Raw genomic sequence first — 25,217 nt, 5'->3', positions numbered from 1 at the left:
TATATATATATATATATATATATATATATATATATATATATATATATGGTAATGTACTATGTCCACTTAGTGCCTAAAAACATATGCTTAGGTCTGATCATTTGTTATTGTATAACTAATTAGGGTACATGTCACTGAAGAAGGCTGATTCTCTGTTAACCGGTAATGTCATTATTCAGGCCTTGTTTAGGTGGCCATATTGTGCTTTCACAGGTGTAGCTCCCCTGTCATATATAAAAGATACTATCTCATAGCAGTGCTCTTGGTTTGTCCTCTGGCTCCTACAATTTTTCTGCTTCCTATTCTAAGATTTTCCCAGAGAACGTGATGTAGGATCTGTGAAATAGATCTATCAATTATGACTGGACATCCTATGTTCACTTGTCTGTGCACTTTGACAAAATGTGGCTTTCTGAAAGGTCTCTATCAGCTATAAAAAGAAATGCCTTTGATGAGAGTTGAGAACTGCAGTTATCTACGAGTTTAAGTATTATGTTTAATATAAAGTTGGAGATTATACTGGTATCTCTTATATATCATATGACTTCAAATATGCATAGATACAATAGCCATCCATGTACACAGTATATGTATTAGATATACATATATCATAAATAGTATTCAAAAGAAAAATAACCCGTTCAAAATTTTTATTTACCTCACTACACTCTTTTGCTGATCTCTCAATTTCGAAATGTTTTATCTTCTGTACTTACATGGCTTTGTATTCTCTGGTTGTATATTCAGAATAAGCAGTGTGTATAAGTATAGATATTTAGATAATGTGGAGGAATGATGTCAGTGCATATATATTTAGAAAGCTTCTATTTGTATATCAAGCAGTTTTGGTGGCTATTCTCTCTTGTAGGCTGAATTCTTCTGAGATGAGGGACAATGATGTTTAAGTGAAGTTGTACTAAGACTTCTTCCTTTCTCATAAGATGAGAGGGGAAACATTTTGTTCAGGTCTTCCATCTTGTAATCATGGAATTATGGAACAATTCTTAAATGTTGTTACTTATTTTTTTTTCTTTTTAAAAAAGTACCGAGACTAAAAGAAAGATAGCTGAGTATTTTTATACATAAGAAACACAAATGTATTTAGGATTATGTTGTATAATCAAAGGACTATTATGGAGACTAAAGCATACTTCAATTTAGGATAACTAGTGAATAGAAGAAGAGGATGAGAGAGGAGGGGGAAGAGGAGGAGGAGAAGGAAGAGGAGGATGATGAGGAGGAACATACTTGCCATGTTGTCTATCTAACCACTGACTGTGTGAAGTGACACTTAGAGCATTATTTTGCAAATTAATCCACAGCCAGATTTCTAAACACAGGCATTGTAATTCAGCAGGAAAAAATTCCAAAAGAAATTATCTTTACTCTAGGGTCAGATGAAAATTTCCATTCTGTAGAAATATGTCTCTGTATCTAACGAATGCTATCTGCCCTTTGCCTTGAACATTGAAAAGCTGAGTTGTTGGCTTAATTAAGGAATTCTAATGAAATATTTACAGTAATATGAAATAATCAAGTTATCATTATTTGCCTTGACATTTGCTCTTTACTATTTTAGATATTTGCTATGTTCTCCCCTCCTCCTTCACATATTATGTGAAATGTCTCAAAATGCCAAGATAAGAAAAAAATTCTTTCTTCTTTCTCAGGAATAGGACTACCCAGAAACAACTTAGCAACAAGAACTGGATGTAACTATATCAATGTGATGGTTTGTGTATACTTGGCCCAGAGAGTGGTACTATTAGGAGGTATGGCCCTGTTGGAGTAAATGTGAAATGTGTCATCATGGGTGTGGGCTTTATGACCCTCATTGTAGCTTCCTGGAAACCAGTCTTCTCCTAGCACCCTTCAGATGAAGATGTAGAACTCTCAACTCCTCCTGCACCATGCTTGCCTGGACACTGCAATGAACCTCTGAACATGTAAGCCAACCCCAATTAAATGTTGTCCTTAAAAGAGTTTCCTTGCTCATGGTTTCTGTTCACAGCAGTAAAGCCCTAACTAAGACAATCAACAAATATAGAATTTTAGAAATAAAAACAAAAGGATCACATGATTCAAGAACACATGTATGTAATGCAGATTTAAACTTATACCGTGGTGTAACTTTTCTATAACACAGGGTACTGCCATTTAGCGACTGCTGAGATTATATAAGCCATTGCTACTCTGGCAGAATGAAAATGACTTGCATATTCTCTATAAACATTTTCTCAAGAATATTACTCTAGAAATATTTAATGACTTTGTATATCTTCATGTAGAGTGTATTACATAGTGAAATATTGACATAATTGAAGCAAGAAGTAAAACTAGCATTTTGAAAAGTTATTGAAATAGCAATCAACAAGGCTTCATTTTACAAAGATGCTATTGTAAAATGGTGCTCAGTCATCAATGCCCCCCTGAGTTGGAATGTGAATATATAATTATTAAATATTCTTACTGACAGAGAACATTTACTAAGTAACAATGTTTAATAACTGTAATCAGAATAAAATTATCATATAACTTCATATCTTTAATTCTCTGTGACAGGCAAGTATTTGTTTCCCATTTAAAGAACAGGCATTTGGGGTTGAGGATTTTGAAGTGGCAGAACATATTCCTAGGAAAATCAAGGCCTTTAGTTGGGAAACCCATGACATAAATACATACATAAATAAACTTTTAATAGCTTCAAGCAATACAAACTTTTGACACTTTTTCTTGCTTAGGCACCAAGCTAGATAAGATTTTATTGCTGAAGACATACTCTATACATGATTTCATCTTATAGAGCTAGAAGCTTTCTCTTTGCTAGCTAGCTTTCATACTCCTGGAAGATGCTAACTAGTCTACTTACCCAGATGTAAGCCATGTGAACTGTGACTGCCATGCCAATGAGATGGATCTACAGGGGCAGTAGTTGTTTTATTGTTATGGAGATAACTAACTGCTCTCCAATTAGATGTTTAAGTCCTATTCCACAGGAAAAATGCATGCCTAATAGGTAGATCTAGTATAACATTCCTGACCCCTCTGTATTTCTCTCCTGTCTCTTCCATACCTGATCTGCACCCCCTTTTATCCCTCCCCTACCTCTTTCTCTCCCAGGTCCCTCCCTCCCTCTACCTCCCATGATTATTTTGTTCCACCTTTAAAGTAGAAATGAAGCATCCACACTTTGGTCTTCCTTCTTGTTAAGCTTCATATGGTCTGTGATTTGTACCATGGGTATTCTGGGCTTTTAGGCTAACATCTACTTATCAGTGATTACATTCCATGTATGTCCTTTTGATTCTAGGTTACCTCACTCAGGATGATATTTTCTAGTTCCAACCATTTGCCTGCAAAATTCATAAAGTTGTTCTTTTTAATAGCTGAGAAGTGTACCATCATGTAAGTGTTTTTTTTTTTTTTTTTTGTATTTTTGGTATCCATTTCACCATTTAGGGATATCTGGTTTGTTTCCAGCTTCTGGCTATTATAAATAAGGCTTCTATGAACATAGTGGAATATGTGTTTCCTTGTTTTATGTTGGAACATCTTTTGGGTATATACCCAGTATTTGTATAGCTTGGTTTCATGTAGAACTATTTCCAATTTTCTGAAGGACAGACAGATAGGTTTCCAAACTGGTTGTACTATGATACAATCCCACCAGCAATAGAGGAGTGTTCCTTTTTCTTCACATCCTCACCAGAATCTGCTTGCTGTCACCTGAGTTTTTGATCTTAACCATTCTGATTGGTGTGAGGTGGAGTCTCAGGGTCATTTTGATTTGCATTTCCCTGATGACTAAGGATGTTGACTACTTCTTTATGTGCTTTTTGGCCATTCACAATTCCTTAGCTGATAATTCATTGCTTATGTCTGTACCCCATTTTTAATAGGGTCATTTGGTTCTCTGGAATCTAACTTCTTTGTATATTTTGGATATTTCCATCTATTGGATGTAGGGTTGGTAACCTTTTCCCAATGTGTGGATTGCAATTTTGTCCTACTGGCAGTGTCCTTTGCCTTCCAGAACCGTTGCAATTTTATGAAGTCTCATTAGTCAATTATTGATCTTAGAGCCTGATCCATTGGTGCTCTGTTCATAAAATTTTCCCACGTGCCCATATGTTTGAGGCTCTTTCCAACATTTTCTTCTATTAGATTCAGTGTATCTGGTTTTATGTGAAAGTCCTTGATCCACTTGGAGTTGAGATTTGTACAGAGAGATAAAATGGATCAATTTGCACTCTTCTACCTGCAGACCACCTGTTGAAACAGCATCATTTATTGAAAATGCATTCTTTTTTCCACTGGATGGTTTTGGGTTCTTTGCCAAAGATCAAGTGGCCTTAGGTGTGTGGGTTTATTTCTGGGTCTTCAATTCTATTCCATTTATCTACCTTCCTGTCTCAGTACCAATGCCATGCAGTTTTTCCATAAATATTGCTCTATAGTAGAGCTTGATTGTGATTCCCCAGAAAGTTCTTTTATTGTTGAGAATTGTCTTCTCTATCCTGGTTTTGTTGTTGTTGTTGTTATTCCAGATGAAGTTGAGAATTTTTGTGTCTCTCTCTGTGAAGACTTAAGTTGAAATTTTGATGGGGATTGCATTGAATCTACAGATGGCTTTTTGTAAGATGGCAATTTTGCTACTTTAATCCTGAAGATCCATGAGAATGTGAGATCTTTCAATCTTCTGATGTCTTCATCCACTTTTTTCTTTAGAAATTTGAAGTTCTTGTCATATAGATCTTTTACTTGCTTGAGTAGAGTTACATCAAGATGTTTTATATTATTTGTGCATATTGTGAAGGATGTTGTTTTCCTAATTTCTTTCTCAACCTGTTTATCATTTGAATCGTTTGTTTGGGTCATACTTCCATATCACTGTTCATCATCTAAGTCAGGCTAGGAACTCAAGCAAGGCAGGAATCTGGAGGTAAGAGTTGATGTAGACGCCATGGAGTTGTGTTACTCACTGACTTGTTGCCATGTCTTGTTCAGCTTTCTTTCTTTTTTCTTTTTTTATTGGATAAATTCTTTATTTACGATTCAAATGTTATCCCCTTTCCAGGTCTCCCCTGAAATCCCCTACTCTTTACTCCTTCCCCCTGCTTCTATGAAGGTGTTCTCTTACCCACTAACCTACTCCTGCCTCTTTGCCCTCAAATTCTTCTATATTGGGGCATTGAGCCTTCACTGGATCAAGGGCCTTTTTACCCATTGATAACTGATAAGGCCATCCTCTGCTACGTATGCAGCTGGAACCATGGGTCCCTCTATGTGTACTCTTTGATTGGTGATTTAGTCCCTGGGAGCTCTGGGGTGTTTGATTGGTTGATATTGTTGTTCTTCCTATGGGGTTGCAAACCCCTTCAGCTCCTTCTTTCCTTTCTCTAGCTCCCCCATTGGGGACCCCATGCTTAGCCCAATGGTTGGCTGTGAGCATCTGCCTCTGTATTTTTCAGGCTCTGAAAAAGCCTCTGGGAGACAGCTATATCAGCTTACTGTCAGTATGTACTTCTTGGCATCCACAGTAGTGGCTACATTTGATGACTGTGTATGGAATGGATACCCTGGTGGGGCAGTCTCTGGATGGCCTCTCTCTCAGTCTCTGTTCAACACTGTGTCTCCATATTTGCTCCTGTGAGGATTTTGTTCCCTCTTATAAGAAGGACCGAAGCACCCACACTTTGGTCTTCTTTATTCTTGAGCTTTATTTGGTCTGCATATTGTATCTTGGATATGCCATGTTTTGGAGCTAATATCCACTTATCAGTGAGTGTATACCATGTGTGTTCTTTTGTGATTGGGTTACCTCACTCAGGATGATATTTTCTAGTTCCATCCATTTGTCTTAAGAATTTTGTCAATTCATTGTTTTTAACAGCTGAGTAGTATTCCATTATGTAAATGTATCAGATTTTTTGCATCCCTTTCTCTGTTAAAGTACACTGATTCTTTTCAGCTTCTGTCTATTATAAATAAGGCAGCTATGTACATAGTCGAGCATGTGTCCTTGTTATATATTGGGGCATCTTTTGAGTATATGCTAAGGAGTGGTATAGCTGTGTCCTCAGGTAATACTATGTCCTATTTTCTGAGGAACCACAAGACTGATTTCCAGAGTAGTTGTGCCAGCTTGCAATCCCACCAGCAATGAAGGAGTGTTCCTCTTTCACTACATCCTTGCCAGCATCTGCTGTCATCTGAATTTTTGATCTTACCATTCTGACTGGTGTGAGGTAGAATATCAAGGTTGTTATGATCTGCACTTCCCTGATGACTAAGGGTGTTGAACGTTTCCTTAGGTACTTCTCGGCCATTCAATATCCATCAGCTGAAATTTTTTGTTTAGCTCTGTACTCCATTTTTATAGGGTTATTTGATTCTGTGGAGTCTAACTTCTTGAGTTCTTTGTATATATTGGGTATTAGCTCTCTATTGGATGTAGGATTGGTAAAGATCTTTTCTGAATCTGTTGGGTGCTGTTTTGTCCTTTTCACAGAAACCTTTGCCTTACAGAAGATATGCAATTTTATGAGGTCTCATTTGTAGATTCTTGATCTTACAGCATAAGTCATTGTTGTTCTGTTCAGGAAATTTTCCGATGTGCCCATGTGTTTGAGGCTCTTCCCCACTTTCTCTTCTATTAGTTTCAGTGTACCTGATTTTATGTGGATGTTCTTGATCCACTTAGACTTGAGCTTTGTACAAGGAGATAAAAATGGGTCTATTTGCATTCTTTTACATGCTGATCAACTGTTGAACTGTCACCATTTGTTGAAAATGCTGTCTTTTTTTCCCCCACTGGATGATTTTAGCTCCTTTGTCAAAGATCAAATGACCATAGATGTGTGAATTTGTTTCTGGGCCTTCAATTCTATTCCACTGATCTTCCTGCCTGTCTCTGTACAAATATCATGCAGTCTTTATCACTATTGCTCTGTAGTAGAGCTTGAGGTCAAGGATGGTGATTCCCCCAGTTCTTTTATTGTTTAGAATAGTTCTTGTTATCCTGTTTTTTTTTTGTTATTCCAAATGAATTTGAGAATTTCTCTTTCTATCTCTATGAAGAATTGATTTGGAATTTTGATGGGGATTGCATTGAATCTGCATATTGCTTTTGGCTAGATGGCCATTTTTACTACATTAATCCTGCCAATCCATGACTATGGGAGATTTTTCCATCTTCTGAGATCTTCTTCAATTTCATTCTTCAGAAACTTGAAGTTCTTGTCATACAGATCTTTTACTTGCTTGGTTAGATTCACACCAAGGTATTGTATATTATTTGTGACTATTGTGAAGGGTGTCATTTGCCTAATTTCTTGCTCAGCCTGTTTATCCTTCAAGTAGAGGAAGTCTACTGATTTGTTTGAGTTGATTCTGTATCCAAGCACTTTGCTGAAGTTGTTTATAAGTTTTAGGAGTACTCTGGAGGAATTTTTGGTGTCATTTAAGTATACTATCATATCATCTGCAAATAGTGACATTTTGACTTCTTCCTTTCCAATTTGCATCCCTTTGACCTCCTTTTGTTGTCTAATTGCTCTGGGTAGGAGTTTGAGTACTATAAACATCTATGCTCCAAATGCAAGTGCACCCACATTTATAAAAGAAACTTTGCTAAAGGTCCTAAGCACACATTACACCTCACAGAATCATAGTGGGAGAATTCAACACCCCACTCTCAGCAATAGACAGATCATGGAAACAAAAACTAAGCAGAGTACAGTGAAACTAACAGAAATTATGAACAAGGTGGGTTTAAGATATCTATATAACATTTCATCCTAAAACAAAAGAATATTCCTTCTTCTCAGCACCTCATGGTACCGTCTCCAAAATTGACCATATAATTAATCATAAAACAGGCCTCAACAGATAGAAGATGACTGAATTAATCCCTTGAATCCTACGAGATCATCATGGACTAAGGCTTGTCTTCAATAACAACAAAACCAATGGTATGCCCACATACACATGGAAGCTGAACAACACTATTCTCAGTGATAACTGTTCAAGGAATAAATAAAGAAAAAAATTAAAGACATTAGAATTTAATGAAAATGAAGACACATCATATCAAAACGTATGAGACACAAGGAAAGCAGTGCTAAGAGGAAAACTACTATTTCTAATTGGAGAGACCATACATTAGCAGCCTGACAGCACACCTGAAGGCTCTAGAACAAGAAGAAGCAAATACACCCAAGAGGAGTAGACAGAAGGAAATAATCAAACTCAGGGCTAAAATCAACCAAGTAGAAACAAAAGAACTATACAAAGAATCAACAAAACCAGGAGCTGGTTCTCTGAGAAAATCAACAAGATAGATAAGCCCTTAGCCAGACTAACCAGAGGGCACAGAGACAGTATCCAAAATAATAAAATCAGAAATGAAAAGGGAGACATAATGATGGAAATTGAGGAAATTAAAAAAATCATCAGGTCCTATTACCCAAACTAGAAAATCTGGATGAAAGGAACAATTTTCTAGACAGATACTAGGTTCCAAAGTTAAATCAGTATCAGATAAACCATCTAAACAGTTCTGTACCCCCTAAAGAAACAGCAGCAGTCATTAAAAATCTCCCAAACAAAGAAAGCCTAGTAGCAGATGGTTTTCTTGAAGAATTCTATCAAACCTCCAAAGAAGACCTAATATCAATACTCTTCAAACTATTCTACAAAATAGAAAATGAAGGAACACTACCCAATTTGTTCTATGAAGCCACAATTACACTTATTCCTAAACCACACAAAGACCCAACAAAGAAAGAGAACTTCAGACCAATATCCCTTATAAATATTGATGCAAAAATACTCAATAAAATTCTCAAACACTTAATCCAAGAACACATCAAAACAATCATCCATCATAATCAAGTAAGCTTCGTTCTAGGGATGCAGGGATGTTTCAATATACTGAAATTCATCATGCAATCCACTATATAAACAAACTTTAAAAAAAACACCACATGATAGTCTCATTAAATACTGATAAAGCACTTGACAAAATTCAACACTCTTTCATGGTAAACATCTTGGAAAACTCAGGAACTCATGGCCTATATCTAAACATAGTAAAAACAATATACAACAAACCAGTAGCCAACATCAAGCTAAATGGAGAGAAACAAGAAGCAATTCCACTAAAATCAGGGACTAGACAAAGCTACCCACTCTCTCCTTACCTATTCAATATAGTACTCAAAGTCAGCTTGCTTTCTAATAGAATCCAGGACCACATGACTAGGGATTGCATTGCCCAGAATGGACTGGGACTTCTCCCATCAATCATTAATGAAAAAAATAATAAGTTTTATCATCTTGCCTACAGCCTGATCTTATGGAGGCATCTTCTCAATTGAGGGTTCCCTCTTCTCTGTCTTGTGTCAAGTTGACATGCCTAGCCAGAGCCTCCAGAAAGGGTACAGACATTACTATTTTCTTCAAGGAAGAATGTCATCTGTATGCTGTGAGACCACTAATAGTGCAGTTCATTAAAATCCAATTTTATTTTTTTCAGTTATACCAATAATCTAACATAGCTGTGCTTTGTGCAGAGACAATTCTGCATTAGTTACACCCTTGCTTCCTGAATATGCCATTTGCTGTTCTAACTCTGGATGGCACATGTTGCTAGAATAACTCCATCCACGTAGTTTGTTCTAGATCCTATCATCTGCCTTTGACACACAATACGCTAAAATATCAGGCTCATTTATTTTTAACTATTTCTCTTCACAATATCAGTTCTTAAATAACTCATAGCAGATTCTATGATATAGAATTTTTTTCAGATTTTTGTAGTACATCATTTGATTCCTAATTCTTATTTTTTGAAGTCTGTGTGCCTTATGTGTTATGACCTGTCCTATTATATATGTGATTTAATTCTTTCTTGTAGATTCTGAACAGCAGTATAACTAAAAATCTTATACTTAATTGCAAGCTTTATTTTTCCGATAAGTGGTTCTTTGAACCAGGATAAATCCATTTGTGCCCCAGTTTTCTCATTTGTAATGAAGGGAAGAAACTCTTTCATTTGTTAATATTATTTTCAAGCCATTAAAAATCATCTGTGATGAATGGATCATGTTGTTTTATGCATTTTCTTTCTTGACATGTTGATCTTTTGGCCAGCATTACATTCAGTTTTATTTGTAATGGTTGTCCTTCATAATTAATGAAAGAGTTACTAAGAAGATTTTTTAAAATCGAGAAGGAGACAGTTATATTCTTTTCTGGCTATCCCTGTACCTGTATAGATATATAATTATGTAGTTTTCCTTTTCTGTCATAGGAAAGATCACAGAATGCCAAAGTTGGATGAATATTTCAATGGAATGATTCTAGGACACCCATTTAGCTTCACTATATACATGTAGTAAAGAGTTTTATGAAAATTCGACTTGGGTAATTTTTCCATAGCACAGTAGATGCGTCAAATCTGGAATTATTTATAACAGCAGAACTCTAATTGGTCTTTTCAACTCACTGATTCTTCCTCCTATACCTTAATCCACTCTTATTAATACAGTCTTGATATATAAAAGCATCATCATAACAGTATGTTATTAAGAACTTATTTATATATTCTATTATTTGTTGTTAGCTTATTTTTATTACTCATTAAAATGGATTTGTTATCACATTAAAATGGATTCAAACTAAATTTACAAAAGCAGAGAAAACACACAAAAAATAGATGTATAAACTTTGACTGATATTTATGTCAGTCATATTAAGACATGGTATATTCCATAAATGTAATTTGTGGGATATGTGTGTATATGTCTATGTGTCTGTGTGCATTGCTTTAATTTGTTTATATATTTTTGCTAACACTAAGAATGTACTTAATGAGAGAGGAAGTGGTCTTAGTCAATGTTCTAGACAGATCATGTATTTTTTCATTTATTTATTGATTTGTCTGGCAGAAACATCTTTATAGGATACATATCACCAATAAAATATATTTACCTACATAGGTATATTTTTGTCGCTTTAAATAAAAACACCCAATATGCTGAGAAAATAAATGCTTAGCTTTCTTTGAGCAACACACATCCTTGGGCCAGTTAAGCATCCTATATATCATATCTATGTAATAAACAGCTATTTTGAATTAAAAAACCAAGTAGTAAAATGAAACAATAATTATGTCTATTTTACAAAATAGAGCATTCAATATTTAGCAGAAATAGTTATTAACCAGATTTAATGCGAATTATGCCACACTATTGGGCTGATTAGTTTTATGTCAACTTAGCAGAAGCTACGTAGAGTCAATTTGGAAGAAACTCAGCTGAGAAAATGCCCCCACTAGGACATGGGGCCAAGATTGTTACTCATTTTCTTGATTGATGGTTGATATGAGAACCAGTTTACTAAGAATTGTTCTATCCCTCAGCAGATAGTCCTGGGTGCTATAACAGAGCTATGAGTGAGCAAGCCAGTAAGCAGCCCTATTCTATGGCTTCTGTCTCAGTTCCTGCCTCCAGATCTCTGGACTGCTGGAGTTCCTGCCCTCACTTTTTGCCATGATGGACTGTTATGTGGAAGTGGAAGGGAAATAAACCTTTTTCTTCCCAAGTTGCTTTGTGTCATGGTGTTTTGTCACAAACAAAAATGTTAACTAAGACAACTGTAAGCATTTCATTCATCTTTAAAAATTGCTAATGAATAAAAGTAACTTCAAATATCTTCAAATCACAGAGGGGTTGATTATCTTGCTTCTTATTCCTGACAATAATTAGAAACAGCACTTGAACAAAGAGAAAAAATGATTTTGGTGAAAGCCACACACATATCACTCCTTGAATAAACATAACAGCTAAACTTATAATTAAAGAGTCAGTTCAGAAGCATTTCTATGCAGTGTCACTAACCCAGACTGGTCCTATATGCTGATTATCTCATTGTCTATTTATGAAAGCAAGATATAACCTCTGAGGCTTATAATTAGTCATTAAAGTTGAATAATTAATTCTGCAACAGAATCTTTCTGTGGAGAAAGGATAATGATGCTGCTCAACATGACTAAGAATAAAAGTTTAATCTAGTTTATGACATTTTGTCATTGAATTTGTGCTCATTGATTAACAGCACACTAAGACAGGACTCAAGAAAATATATATTTATGTATACAAAAATAATAAACACATATGTGTACATACTAGATCGATTTGAAGAGATGAAAATTGTTGTTTCATATGTAATCTATTTAGAGGATGCTAACATCTGTTTCTAAAGACACATTCATCTTATTGAGGAACTGTTACCAGCATGGGGAAATAAGATGGAGAAATTGTTAAGTAGTGCTTCTTTTATATTGATATGGGACTGAAAGTTTTGTGTGTTTTATGTCCGTAACTTCCCCAGGTTTCACTGTTTTCCTGTGTGGTAGACACTATCATCAACTTTATCAACTGTTCAAAGAAAGGCATTGAATAGTCTTATAACTTGTCCAATCTAATCACGTCTGAGAGCAGTGAAGCCAAATTCCAGCCTGTAAGTTGTCTGGATTCAACACAACTCTGCCCACAAACACTTGGGACTTTGCCTTGTCTCAGTCACCAGAATGTGTCCAGCTCATATTGTCGTGGTGTCCATTGTGCTTCTCTCAGGAAGCTTTTGATGGTCTCAGTGTTAATGGTTAACATGTCTAAAAGCTTTAAGGCAGCATACACTGTCTTCTAGATAAGCAATTTCAATTACCTAATAGAAAGGTACTTACACAAGTACATGTAAGAAATATATGACACAGGGTAATTTGATATTTTCAGATTTTTATTACTCAGTAACTAAAATTTTATATCTGTCATCTATTATCTATATATATATATCTATTATCTATATCTATTACCTATGTATCTATGTATCTATTTATTTATATGATATGGATAATGATACAAAGGATATAGATGAATATATAGAGATAGAAATAGACATAGATTAGATATAGATATATAGACATAGATGTAGATATATGGTAGGTTATATAATGTAATTCATTTATGGTCTATTTATCACATAATTTCAGTCTCATTGTTTTTTGGAAGCCAAGAAGATCTTACATATTCTATGTTCAAATCCGATGCCTAATCAGTTTATTGTTAAGTGTTATCCAATGATAACTTGCTATAGCCTATGAAGTCATCAATAAAACTGAAAAGATTCTACATGTTGTAATATATTTAACCTACTGGGATATGATATATAGGAACAAACTATAATCAGATATATTTAAATAAACACTGCAAAGTTCTGCCTCTATAGATGTTCCTGACCATAGCACTAGAGTTAAGAATCCTCAAGCTTACTGAAGCATACCACTGTCTCTGCAGAAAGCTTTCAGTTTCCCCCTGTTTATCAAAGTAAATTATGATCCCTGCAACTAACTACAAGATGCCACCTCATCCTGTGTCTGTCATTCTCTAGACTCCTGTCCAGTACAACTCTGTTTTCCCTAGTGTTATTTTTTTTTCTTTAGGGACTAACTCTCCTAAATGCACTGATACTTTAGTACTTGGCTAATTTTTATGACAGAAATTCATAACTTCTAGAATTTTATACTTACATATTACATATTTTAGATTTATTTACTTCTAAATAAGCATTAATAATCATATTTGATAGTTCACAAGGTAATTTCTTTTTTTGCATTGTAGTATAATTATTTTTATCAAATGTAAAGCCTAATAAATCTATGTTTTTATTTTAATAATCCTTTTATGATAATCCTTTTCCTTCTTGAAGTGTTATGGGTTGGATATAAGGTTGGCCTTAGACTTTTGATCTTCCTCAGATTCCCAAGTAGGTGAGTCTATAAGCTTGTGCCATCAGGCTCAGCTCATGATATTTTGATATGTATGTCTCTGCATGTATGCCTACACAGTATTTATAGTAATTTTATTTAATGTAATATTTTATTGATTATTTGGAAATTTCATATAGTGTACCATAATCACCCTTACTTTACAGTCTTCTTATGTCTGCTCCCTACCCATGTGTCTTCTACCACCACCCCCAAATAAAAAGGTTTCAAAAAAGAGAATATGTGTTGTTCATATAATCAGTCACTGGAGCATGGTCAAACTCACAGGACCGGCCTCTTAAAGAAAGTGAGTCCTTCCTCATTTCCACCCATGCCAGGAGCCATCTATTGTAGAGCGCTACACTTCAGTGTCCTTATCACAATTTTTAAGACTGCTCTTTGATAGCTTCTTGTCTAGGTCATTAATTTGGGGTGGGGTGTGAGGCTTGTCACAGAAGCCTTCTATGTCCCTCTTTCTCAATTTTGAGTGCAGTCATTGTTACTACTGCAGAAACTTTCTTGTCCTTTACAGTCAGCAGGAGCATGGACTTCCACATGATATCTGGTAGCTGCATAGACCCTGGACATCCTCCTTCCTCAGGGTTCAGCAGGTATCATAGACCTTATCATGGTCTCCAGTGACAGCACTGGCCACAGACATCAACATGTCCCTGGTAATAGACAAGCCCACATATATCATTGTGGCTTCAGGCAGCACAGACCACAGACATATGCTTGTTTATTGATGCTTTGTTTTTGTTTTTGTAACATGGGCCATGCACATCAACTCAGCTCTAACTGCAGCAGGACCATAGATGTCCACATGGCATTTGGCTTCAGTACAGGCTACTCACATCTATATGGCTCTAGGATGGATCATGGCCCATGGACATCATCAGGGCAAACAAAACAAAATACCTCCCCTGTATTTATAGTTATATACAAACATATTTATAAATATATAGTGTCTTTGCCAAATAGTGAGATAATTAGAAACATTTCTTGCATGTAATTTAAATTTCCTGTTTTTTCTGAGATGCTGTAACACTTCCGCAGTAGGAGAAATAAATGGATGATAATTCACTAACAATATCTCAAAAATATGTTACATAATCTTAAATATTATAGCAAATGTTAAGGTTAGATCCAACAGCCTTCAAATTGCCTCAAGGATCCTTTGGGATCTATAACAAGAACTATTTCAAATTCAATGGTAATAATTGTTCCTGTTGCCACAGGCCCCTGCTCTGTTGTTGCTTTCATGGAACTATATCTAAGTATTTTTCAGGATGCACTTCATAACAGTAACATAATTCATCTTTAGAACCACAAATGACACATGTTAATTCATTACATAATTTAATATGTCACCAAAGATGTTTAGTATTTCAGAACCAATTTAAAGAAGATTTTAGAAGACTTAGTTTACTTTTTATCAAGCAAGTTATTTTAAATGAACATATCCTCTGGGGATAATTTTATGTGTTTGCAGAAGAGATGCTTAATTTTCTAAGAATATATGTCACTATACAGAAAAAACAAAACCAAAACCAAAACAACAACAACAAACCAAAACAAAAAAATCAACAAAATCTATTTAGGGGGCATTAAGATCCAGGAGACAAAATGGAGCAAAGTCAAAATGTTCAGGATAGTAAAGTGTTTTCCCAGAGTGGCACTTGCACAAACTGAACACATCAGAAACTCAGTAAGTTTCAAGCTTGGCTTGGAATTGCAGAGAGGTGTTGTTAATGTCATGGGACTTTCATTGGTCGACTGTGTGCCATGCAAACACCTTTCCTCCTCCTTTGCTTGTTGTTATTGTTCTCCCCTTATAAAAATGAAGAGCAAGGCTTATTTCAAAGATAATACAGCCAGAAATATCACAATCCTTGATGAGTACCCAACTGGAAGTTGAAGAAGCTTGTTTGAATTTTGGAAATATTCTCTCAATCATTTTGTCTGTAGTTTGCCTGCGTGATTGGAATGAAATGGGAGTTGGAAGTGAGAAAGGATGTACAGAATCTAAGAGCACAGTGCACAGTGTTCAGCCATTCTTCACAGAACCTTTCTTAGACTCAGAATGCCAGTCTTTTTTCAGCTAGTCTCATTTGTTATGGGCAGTGAAAATATTTCTTTTCCTTTTGGAGGATTTGTCTGCCAAACAAATAAACAAGCAAGCACGATCTACCTGTTAATCCTTCACTTGAAAGCATTTTGTCTGTTTTGCAAAGTTTAATCCGTCCAGGCCCAGAGGAAATCTTCTTCATGAAGCTCAACATTCCAAGGGTCCAAGAATTGATTTTGAAAGTCTGAAATGCCCTAAGAAAGCTAGTGTACTTTTGTCAGGATTATATGTTGACATTGGAGGCTAAAGGCATTTGTGTCCCCTTGGCTGTTTTCTTAAACTTGAAAATATACAATAAGCTGCCAGGAATGAGTAAATGTTTCATATCATACACTGCTTACAATAAATTAAAAAAAATGTCTCTGGTTGGCCCTGGAAATCTTCCCAATGACTTCTAGATGCCAGGGAGGCAGGTGTAATTGTGATATAATGCAAAGATATCAGACTCAAAGAAGATAGGCTGAATTCTCACTGTTGAGCGATGCAAAGTGAAAAGACTGAATATGTCCTTTGCTTTACAGAGAGGAATTTAGATGAGGAATCTATTGTTTGTTTTGTTCTTGCTGCATAGTTTCTATTATGATTATTTGATTGCAATATCTTAAATACAATAAATATTGTATCTATCAAAAATATGACAATCTACTTCTTATCCATTTATGGAATGAATACTTGTTGCATAGTTATGGCTAGGCAATATAGGACAATATAAAAACTGAAAAAAAATGAGTTCTATCTTCATGAAAATGTTTCCCAGTGGGATACATAAATGAGTGCATAGACAATGACATCTGCGCCATGATAAACTCTGTGGGTGTGGGGAGAGGTATTTCCTGAGACTCAAAGTCAGGTCTCATAAGAGTGGAAAAGATTAAAAACCCAAATTTAGTATCCACTATCATGTGGTTTCACATTGGTGGGTAGTTAATTGAGTTTAGTATGTGATTATCAGCTGTCTGGAAGCTTAGGGTAGGTCTTAGCTGATAAAGACTCCTCTGGATTTAGAGAGGTCCCATTATATTATAAGGGAAGTATAAATTGTGTAAAGACAGATTTCCTGGTTGTCATGTGCCTTGAAATTGAGTTTGAGCTGAGAAGAAAAATCTGGAAAATTTTATACAAAATAATTTAAAAGCATTGTTATTTTAATGTCAACTTTACAAAGCTCACATTTCTCCTCAAGATCTGAGTGTGCAGTTACATAGATTTCAGTTTGTATTCTTAAGCTATTACTGGTTTATGGTCACTCTGTTCACCATCAAGCATTCTGTTAGCTTATTCAGTAGTTTCCATGTGAGCCTTTCCACCTCTTTTTCTCCCAGTAGAATGGGGTTATTGAAGCACTACAGCTCCAAATAAGGCCATAATGGAAAGGTGGTTTGACATTTTTAAATGTGTTTTGACAGATCGGGTAGTGCTTTTGAAGTGAATTTGAGAAAGGTATGAATTTTTTATGGTTAAACTGCATGCAGCATGCTCTGACTACCAAAGATAAACATACTTACAGAAAAACTACTAGTGAAATGGGAGAAACATCTGCCTTTCAATGCAAGCACTTTGTAGTAACCTCATTATCACTGTAGTTGGGCACACATATAGTAAAGATGCATTTGAAATGCAGAATTTGGGGATAATAAAAAAAGTCAGTAATCTAATATGGCCCTCCAATTAATACTAACTGTATTATAGAACCGACATCAACCAAATGAATAAATAAATCAATAGCCATGCATAAGTCCAGGGGATGTATATAATGGTTCACCTGATTTGTTTGACTCAATTCTCCTCCCATGCTGGAGTGCTTTGGAAGATGGCGAGTACACATGTTTTACAATCATTTTAGTTACACTGTCTTTTCTCTGACAATTCATCCCTTTGCCTCTCTCCATTTGCCACCTGCAACACCCTCAATATATCATCAACGTTTAGACAAGGCTTGCTTTATTTGCTATATAGAAAAACAAAGATGTGAGTTCCACTATTCGAGGCTAGTAATAGTAACTATTTTTGAAAAGCTATCAGAGAGAAACAAAAGAAAACAGCACCATCAATTCTTGTAGCCCTATATTTAGTTTTTTTTTGGGGGGGGGAAACAACCTTTTCCTTATCTGTATTATTTATTTATTTATTTATTTATTTATTTATTTATTTATGTGTTTATTTAGAGAGGCAAAACTCATTTTATTCAATGCTATGTTCTCAGGGTCTGACAAAAATTTTATTTCTAAATACAGTCTCTATAATGTTAAATGAATAGACAAGGTATGGGTAGATGAATATAAGAATGGATAGTTGGACTAAAGAGTAGAAAAAACTGGATGGATAGATTGTTGAATGGATCCATGTATATCATGTTATCCTGACTAGTTTTAGATAAACTTGAATTTTTATGACATAATAGAAAGATAACCATATCTAACCTTACACAAACAATTCCTTTTTCTTTTATCTCTTTTTTGGTCATTCATTGGTAAACACAAAAGAAAAAAGTCATCCATGTTTTTATTAATTCAATAAAATGTAACATACCACTATGAAGTCAACAGGTCTAACTTAACAGTTTATTGTGAGTATTCCACATTTCAGGACTGGCTTTGCGTTGGGTTCATTTGTGATCTGCTTTGGGATATCACTCTCCTGTGAAGTTAACTTGAGAAGTGATGCTTCAGGTTTGACTTGTATGAAGGTAGGTTTGTCCATGTCAGTTTCTTCTCATGGTCAATAGTGTATTACACAGCTTAAACGTGTATGCAACATGACGCTCAATGGTGTGTAGCATCTGACTTTTCAGTAGAGATGAGAAGCAGGTGCCACTCTCATTGTGGTCTGTGCCTAGAGAAAGACCCCTCAACTCACCTATTTTGAAAGAAGTAGCCACATACTTCAGATATTGCTTGAATCTGATACCTATCAGAATATATGTTATTTCAGCCATTTTTTTTATTAATTTCTTTTTTTTTTGAACATGAAATGCTTTTTTATAGCATGTTTTACAAGGGGAGGAGGTAAGAGGGTCCAGGTGGTGGAAAAGTACAAAATCTTCTTGGCCTGTGCCTTGAAACATGTCATGGTCTATATGGTACACTGCCTTGAATTATGATCTACCTGCAGTTCTTCAGAAGATATGGTACACTGCTTGAGTTATGGTCTCCCTGCTATTCTTAAGAAGACATGGTACTCTGCTTTGAGTCTATATGCAGTTGCTAAGCAAGATCTTGCAGTTGCCAAGCTTCAGAGGACATTGTGCAGGTGGGGAAAGGTAGGGGGTAAGAGTAAGGGCGAGGGTCCTGGCTTCTGGCATCTCCCCCTTCTCTGTTTAGTTAGAGAAGGCGTCTTATGTTCAATCCCAACTATGTGAGTTTTGAATTTGGATGTCTAATTATGGGGGGTCTTAGACAAGTTCACAACCCCAAAACACTGATGTGAGACGAGTCACATCGATGGTCGAAGGCTTTAGGCTGTCGACGATGGGCAACGTCAAGGGACTCTGATGTGGGTGAAAGGAGGGTGAGGGCCCTGTCTTAGGCCATGTAGGCTGCACCCACTCCCAGCACCACGCACTCCTTTTCGGCTGCATTGGGTGGGCCCCTGGGAAGTGGACCTACAATAATCCCGTCATTGGGCTAACTCACAGCCATCCTAGTCTCTTGTAAATGTTCAAGTTACCAACCATTTGTCAGTTTGGGGTGTAATATTGTCATAAAGGAAGGCTCCCCAATGTTAGCGGCCATATCAAGGGTGGCCTTGGTTTAGGAAAAAGCCAATTTTTGTTGTGGTGATCAAGAGGCCAAGCTCTCTAGCGAGAGAAATGAGGGCAAAGCCAGGCATACCAGGAACCCTTCTGGAGGGCATGGAAGTCTAGGGGTAGACCGTAGGGGGAGGCAGGGGAGCTGACAGCTGTGTCAGTCTCCTGCGGGGTCACTTCTGGATTCTCTGCAATTTTCAGCTGATGGTAATGAACTTCAACTGCCTTCTTGATGGCAGCATCAACCTGGTTCCGTGGACGACAGGTCACGGGCAATGATCTCTGTCTTGCTCAATCTTGATGTCGTGCGCACATCCTCTCAATGAGGGTCCGTCCGGATGGGTCCGTGCCTTGAGCCCCACGTCTGGTGCCACTTGACCCGACCGGTGGGTCCTGGTTATTCGTGGGGGCGAGGAGGACTGCAACCTGCTATTCTTCAGAAGATATGGTACACTGCTTGAGTTATGGTCTCCCTGCTATTCTTCAGATGATATGGTACATTGCTTTGAGTCTATCTGCAGTTGCCAAGCAGGATCTTGCAGTTGCCCAGCTTCAGGGGATCTTGTGCAGGTGGGAAAAGGTAGGGGGTGAGGGTAAGGGCGAGGCTCCTGGCTTCTGGTCCATCTGGGTTAGAACTTCTAATAGCAGGCATCACGGGTGATTCAATTTTACCTGGAAAGAAAAAAGAAGGGGATTCTCAGGGAGATTTCTCTTCCCTGGATGTAAATTGTTATTCATCATATTTATGATTGGGCCTGACTTTGTGAGGGTATCTATTTTTTTCATTAATATTTGTGGTAGCCGGTTAGCTGTGCCTTCTGTGGTATTGGACAGGCATATCAGTCCTCGGCTCCATAAGGGAACTGGGACTGGGGCATTCCCTTTATGGGTATGAGGGTCCTTCCCCATATCTGTGGCAAAGTTTTGTTGGTCTTGGTGGTGCCCGAGGTCACCAACATGGTCAGCAAGAGATTTGCCATGAGCTTTCAGCTTTAGAGAGAGAAAAGTGAACAAGGCATGATGGAGAGTATTTCAGGGGGACTCCTTCTGAGGGGGTACCGTTCCCCCTCTTTTGTTTTTAAAGCCAATTTTTCAGAGTTTTTGTAAAATCAGGGCAGAAGCGCCAACAGTTGCTCCTTCCACACTCAGAGAGTCATGAAGGCCTTATTTAAGGATATATAAATCTATATTAATAATCTTTTGTCAAAGGACTTTTATAGCTCCACTGACATCAGCCATTTTTATATGTATCAGTATTCTAAAGCTAAAATATTGTCAAGTGTGCAATGAGTAATACTAATTATTCAATCAGCATGTTATACTTATTAGGCTAATGATATATAGTGGATATTATAATAGATATGTTACTAAGATTTATTCTTTACATCTCCTCTTTTATAACTCATGGTAGCTTTCGGAGGATGACTAAATTTTGTGATAAATAAGGCAGTTTAAAAGTTTAAAGCCTGTCTTTCACAACAATTAGTCCAATGCTATGAACTGAAAATGACAGTGTACCAATAAATATAAAGTTTAGAAACTCTTAAAATAAAATACTCAGGCTAATATAGTTACAGAATAATAGAGGAGAGGGACACTATGGTAGAAATTTTTATTTGAGAAGATTTATGTAAGCTGAAAGAAGAGTCAGAGGAATAAGATTAGTAATACAGTTTAGACTGAAATGCTCCCAAATGGCTAGTTTCCCACCAACATAGTATTGTGAATTGAAAAGACACCTAGGAGATAAGATTTAATGGAAGGTTTTTCATGTCACTGGAGGTATTATTTATTTATTTATTTATTTATTTATTTATTTATTTACATTCCAGATTTTATTCCCCTCCCAGTCCACCCTCTGACTGATCCACATCCTATACCTCCCCCTTGCACCCCTGTCTCCTTGAGGATGTTCCCATCCCTCACTCCTACTCCACCTGAAGGCCAGCAGAAAGAATGGAAACAGGTAACCTTGGGAGATAGGAGGTTGAAGGTGTCTTTGTTTTTTTTGAAGTTGTCTTCTTGAAGTTGAAGTAGAACCTAGTTTCTTCCTCTTCATCTCCTCTATTTCTTGGCCATAGGCTGTAGATTGCTCTCCTATGTACACACTGCATCATGACTAACACAAACAATAAACTAACCAATTATTAACCAAAACCTTTGAATCACTGAGCTAAAATCACATTTGTTTCTATCTGTCAATTTTGTCAGGTATGTTTTATAGCTACTTAAAGCTTATTCATACCCTAACCATGCAAAACTGCCAGAAGCATTTGCATTAATCTAAAGCAAGTTAAAAGAAGTTGAGACACGATGGATGGTTCCAAGAAATGAAAGAAGCCAGTGAATCTGGGAAAACATTTGTTAAGATACAGGAAGCTAGAGGAAGAACAGCCTATAATCAGATCATGTGTTCAGTAGCATGTTTGTACTATATGCATCCAGAAGCCTATCAAATAAAACCTACACGTGAAGAAGATGTTTTTTTTAAAGTATCGCTCCAGATGCTTTGTGGAGAGTAGGTTGAAGAAGAAAGAAAGTAATCAACGAGAAGAGTTAGAACACTGTCATAGTTGCCTAGAAATAAGTGTGAGTTGCATGTATATATGGAAATAGAGAGATAAGCCAAAAAATTAGGAAAGGCTTGATAATAAGAGGGAGAAATAATATGGTTCTTTTTCTCACACTCTATCACTCATTCTCTCTCTCTCTCTCTCTCTCTCTCTCTCTCTCTCTCTCTTTCTCTCTCTGGTGTCTGTGTGTGTGTGTGTGTGTGTGTGTGTGTGTGTGTGTAGGCAGGTAGGTAAATGGAGTCTGTTTTAGGTGCCATTCCTTAGATGTAGTTAACCTGGTTTGACTTATGGTATTTCATTGGCCTAGAAATGACAGATTAGCCAGTTATCTTCCAACAATTTCCCAGGAATCTGCTTGTTTCCTTAAAAAAAAAAATGAGCTTTCGTAATATTAAAATGTTCTGTGCAAGTCTCTGCCAATAGAGAATAGTAATCACAGGACCTTAAGCTTGTGAACCATAACAATTACCACCCTTGTAAGAAATTTCAAAGTTTTAGCAATGGCATATATTTCAGGGAAACAATAATTGTCTAATTGATATTATTGTGGGACACTCTCTCTCTCTCTCTCTCACACACACACACACACACAGATAGAGAGAGAGAGAGAAAGAGAGAGAGAAAGAGAGAGAGAGAGAGAGAGAGAGAGAGAGAGAGAGACCCTTACTAACTGCAAGTAGAGAGTCAATGACAAACCAAAGTATGAAGTACTTCAAAGTCCAACTTAGTGAATCAATGAGTTTTATTGAGATCACTTGCAGGAATATGTGTGAGGATTTATTTACAGGAACAGAAATTATTCAAATAGGTGACTCACCAAAGCCCAGACAATGTGGATGACAGTTCACAAAGCCTGGTAACTGGGAACATGTTACATAGTCTGTAGACAGCTCAACAAGAGTGTAGAACGTCCTTTCCAGGTAATTGGGTTGACTTCAGCTTCTTCAGGCAACTCATCTGATCTTTGTTTTGTCTAGGAAGTTAGACTAGTCTCTGCTGGTTTTAGGTTGTTTTTGGTGGTTTCTGCTTCCTTCAGGCTGATTGGCTGTTCTCTGCTTCTTCATTATAGTGTGGCTGAGAGTGTCTCTATCTCTACTACTTATAAACTGTTGATGAGGGAGAGGCCTAGTGATTTTGGTCAGCTTCAGGGATTTCCTGAAGCTATTTTGAGTTGCTTATATTCCTGTCTGGCTGTCTGAGTAGATACTCTCTGCAGAGTGTTCCACTTCTTTCTAAATATACTGTCCTAAAATACTGTGTTGTTTCACTTTCTATTTATATCTTGGCTTAGGATGCAATGTTTTAACCTTAGAGGAAACTGCTTCATGGCAGAACTTAAGGTCCAGTCTCCTCAATGGTAGAGAATTCATGCCTTATATTGTAAGTCTAGCCAGTTACCCATGTCTGGAAATGTCATAGACTTTAGAGGAGGAAACTACCAGTACCATTTTACTGAATAAATACAGCTTCTAACTATAAAATTCAAAATACATTATTTAATAACAGCAATTGTTAGTATATAGATATTGACAGATTCTTCTCTTTCTAACACTAAAATTTACTAAGTGAGTATTTCCATTCTCTTCTTATTAAAAAAAATTATCAAGTTTGTAAACTACTAAACTATTATGATAAAAGATATTAAAATTGTGAAGGGAATGTTTGCCTCTCAAAAGGTCAGATTTGATTATCTGCTAAAACATGAAGAGAAAAGCAGAGATAAAAGGAAAAGGAGAGGAGTAAAATTATTATATGAGATTTCAAGGAAGTGTGAGTTTAGAGAGAAGATTAAGAGACCAAGAAATTATTTTAAAAAACTTATATTAAAAGATAAGTCATCCACAAAGTAAGATGTGGGGCTATAAGTAAGGTTGTTTATTTTGTTTAGTTTAGTTTATATTTTGTTTTTAATACATTCCTATCATAGTTGTCCTCTATCCATTCCTCACAGACCCTACCACTCTCAAATTCATTCCTCTTACATTTCCCTTCAGAAAAGAACAGGGCTCTCAGGAATAGTTACTAAACCGAGCGTAACATGTTAAAATAAGATTGGGTACAAACTTTCAAATCAATGAAGAGTGAGGTAACCCATTAGGAGGAAAGGTGTTCCAAGAACAGATAAAAGGATCAAATATATGTCCATTCTTACTGTTAGGAGTCCCATCAAAACACCAAGTAGACATTCCTAGCATATAGTCAGAGAACCTTGCAGATACCTGTGCAGGTTCTTGATTGTTGCTTCTGCCTCTGTGAACCCCTATGGCCCTACTTATTTTATGTCTCTGGGCCATGTTCTCCTGGTGTCCTCAAGTCCTCTGGTTCCCACAAGCCTTCCTCAACCTCTTCCTCTGGATTCCCAGAGGTCTAGGGGAGCAGATAGAGATCTCCAATTTTAACAGTGCTTATTGCTTTGCTGTATATACATGCATCTGATACCACTGGCTATAAGCCGAAGCCTCTTTGATGACAATTGGGCTAGGCACCCATTAATACATAAGAATATCATAATTACAGATAATACTATTGAATTTTTTCTCTCACAAGTATCTTAACTATCCAGCTTCTGATTCTTGGTCATCTAGGCAATATAAACTCCCTCTCCTAGCACAGGTCTCAAATGATATTAGTCATTTGTTGACCACTCTCACAAGTTCTATTGCTCCAGCAAGTCTTGCAGATGAGATAGAGTATAGGACACTTTATTTTTTATCAAAGAAGCCAAACCCATACAATTAAAAAGAAAGCATCTTCAACAAATGGTGCTGATCTAACTAGATGTCTGTATGTAGAAAAATGCAAGTAGATCTACATTTATCACCCCTCATACAGCTCAAGTCCAAGTGGATCCAGAACTTCAACATAAAACTGGATACACTAATTCTAATAGATGAGAATTTGGGAAACAGAAGACACAGAAGAAAAATTTCAGAACACCAA

Source organism: Grammomys surdaster, unplaced genomic scaffold, assembly GCF_004785775.1.
Source record: "Grammomys surdaster isolate TR1022 unplaced genomic scaffold, NIH_TR_1.0 126113, whole genome shotgun sequence".
Taxonomy (NCBI): domain Eukaryota; kingdom Metazoa; phylum Chordata; class Mammalia; order Rodentia; family Muridae; genus Grammomys; species Grammomys surdaster.
Note: the sequence above shows the minus strand (reverse complement) of the source record.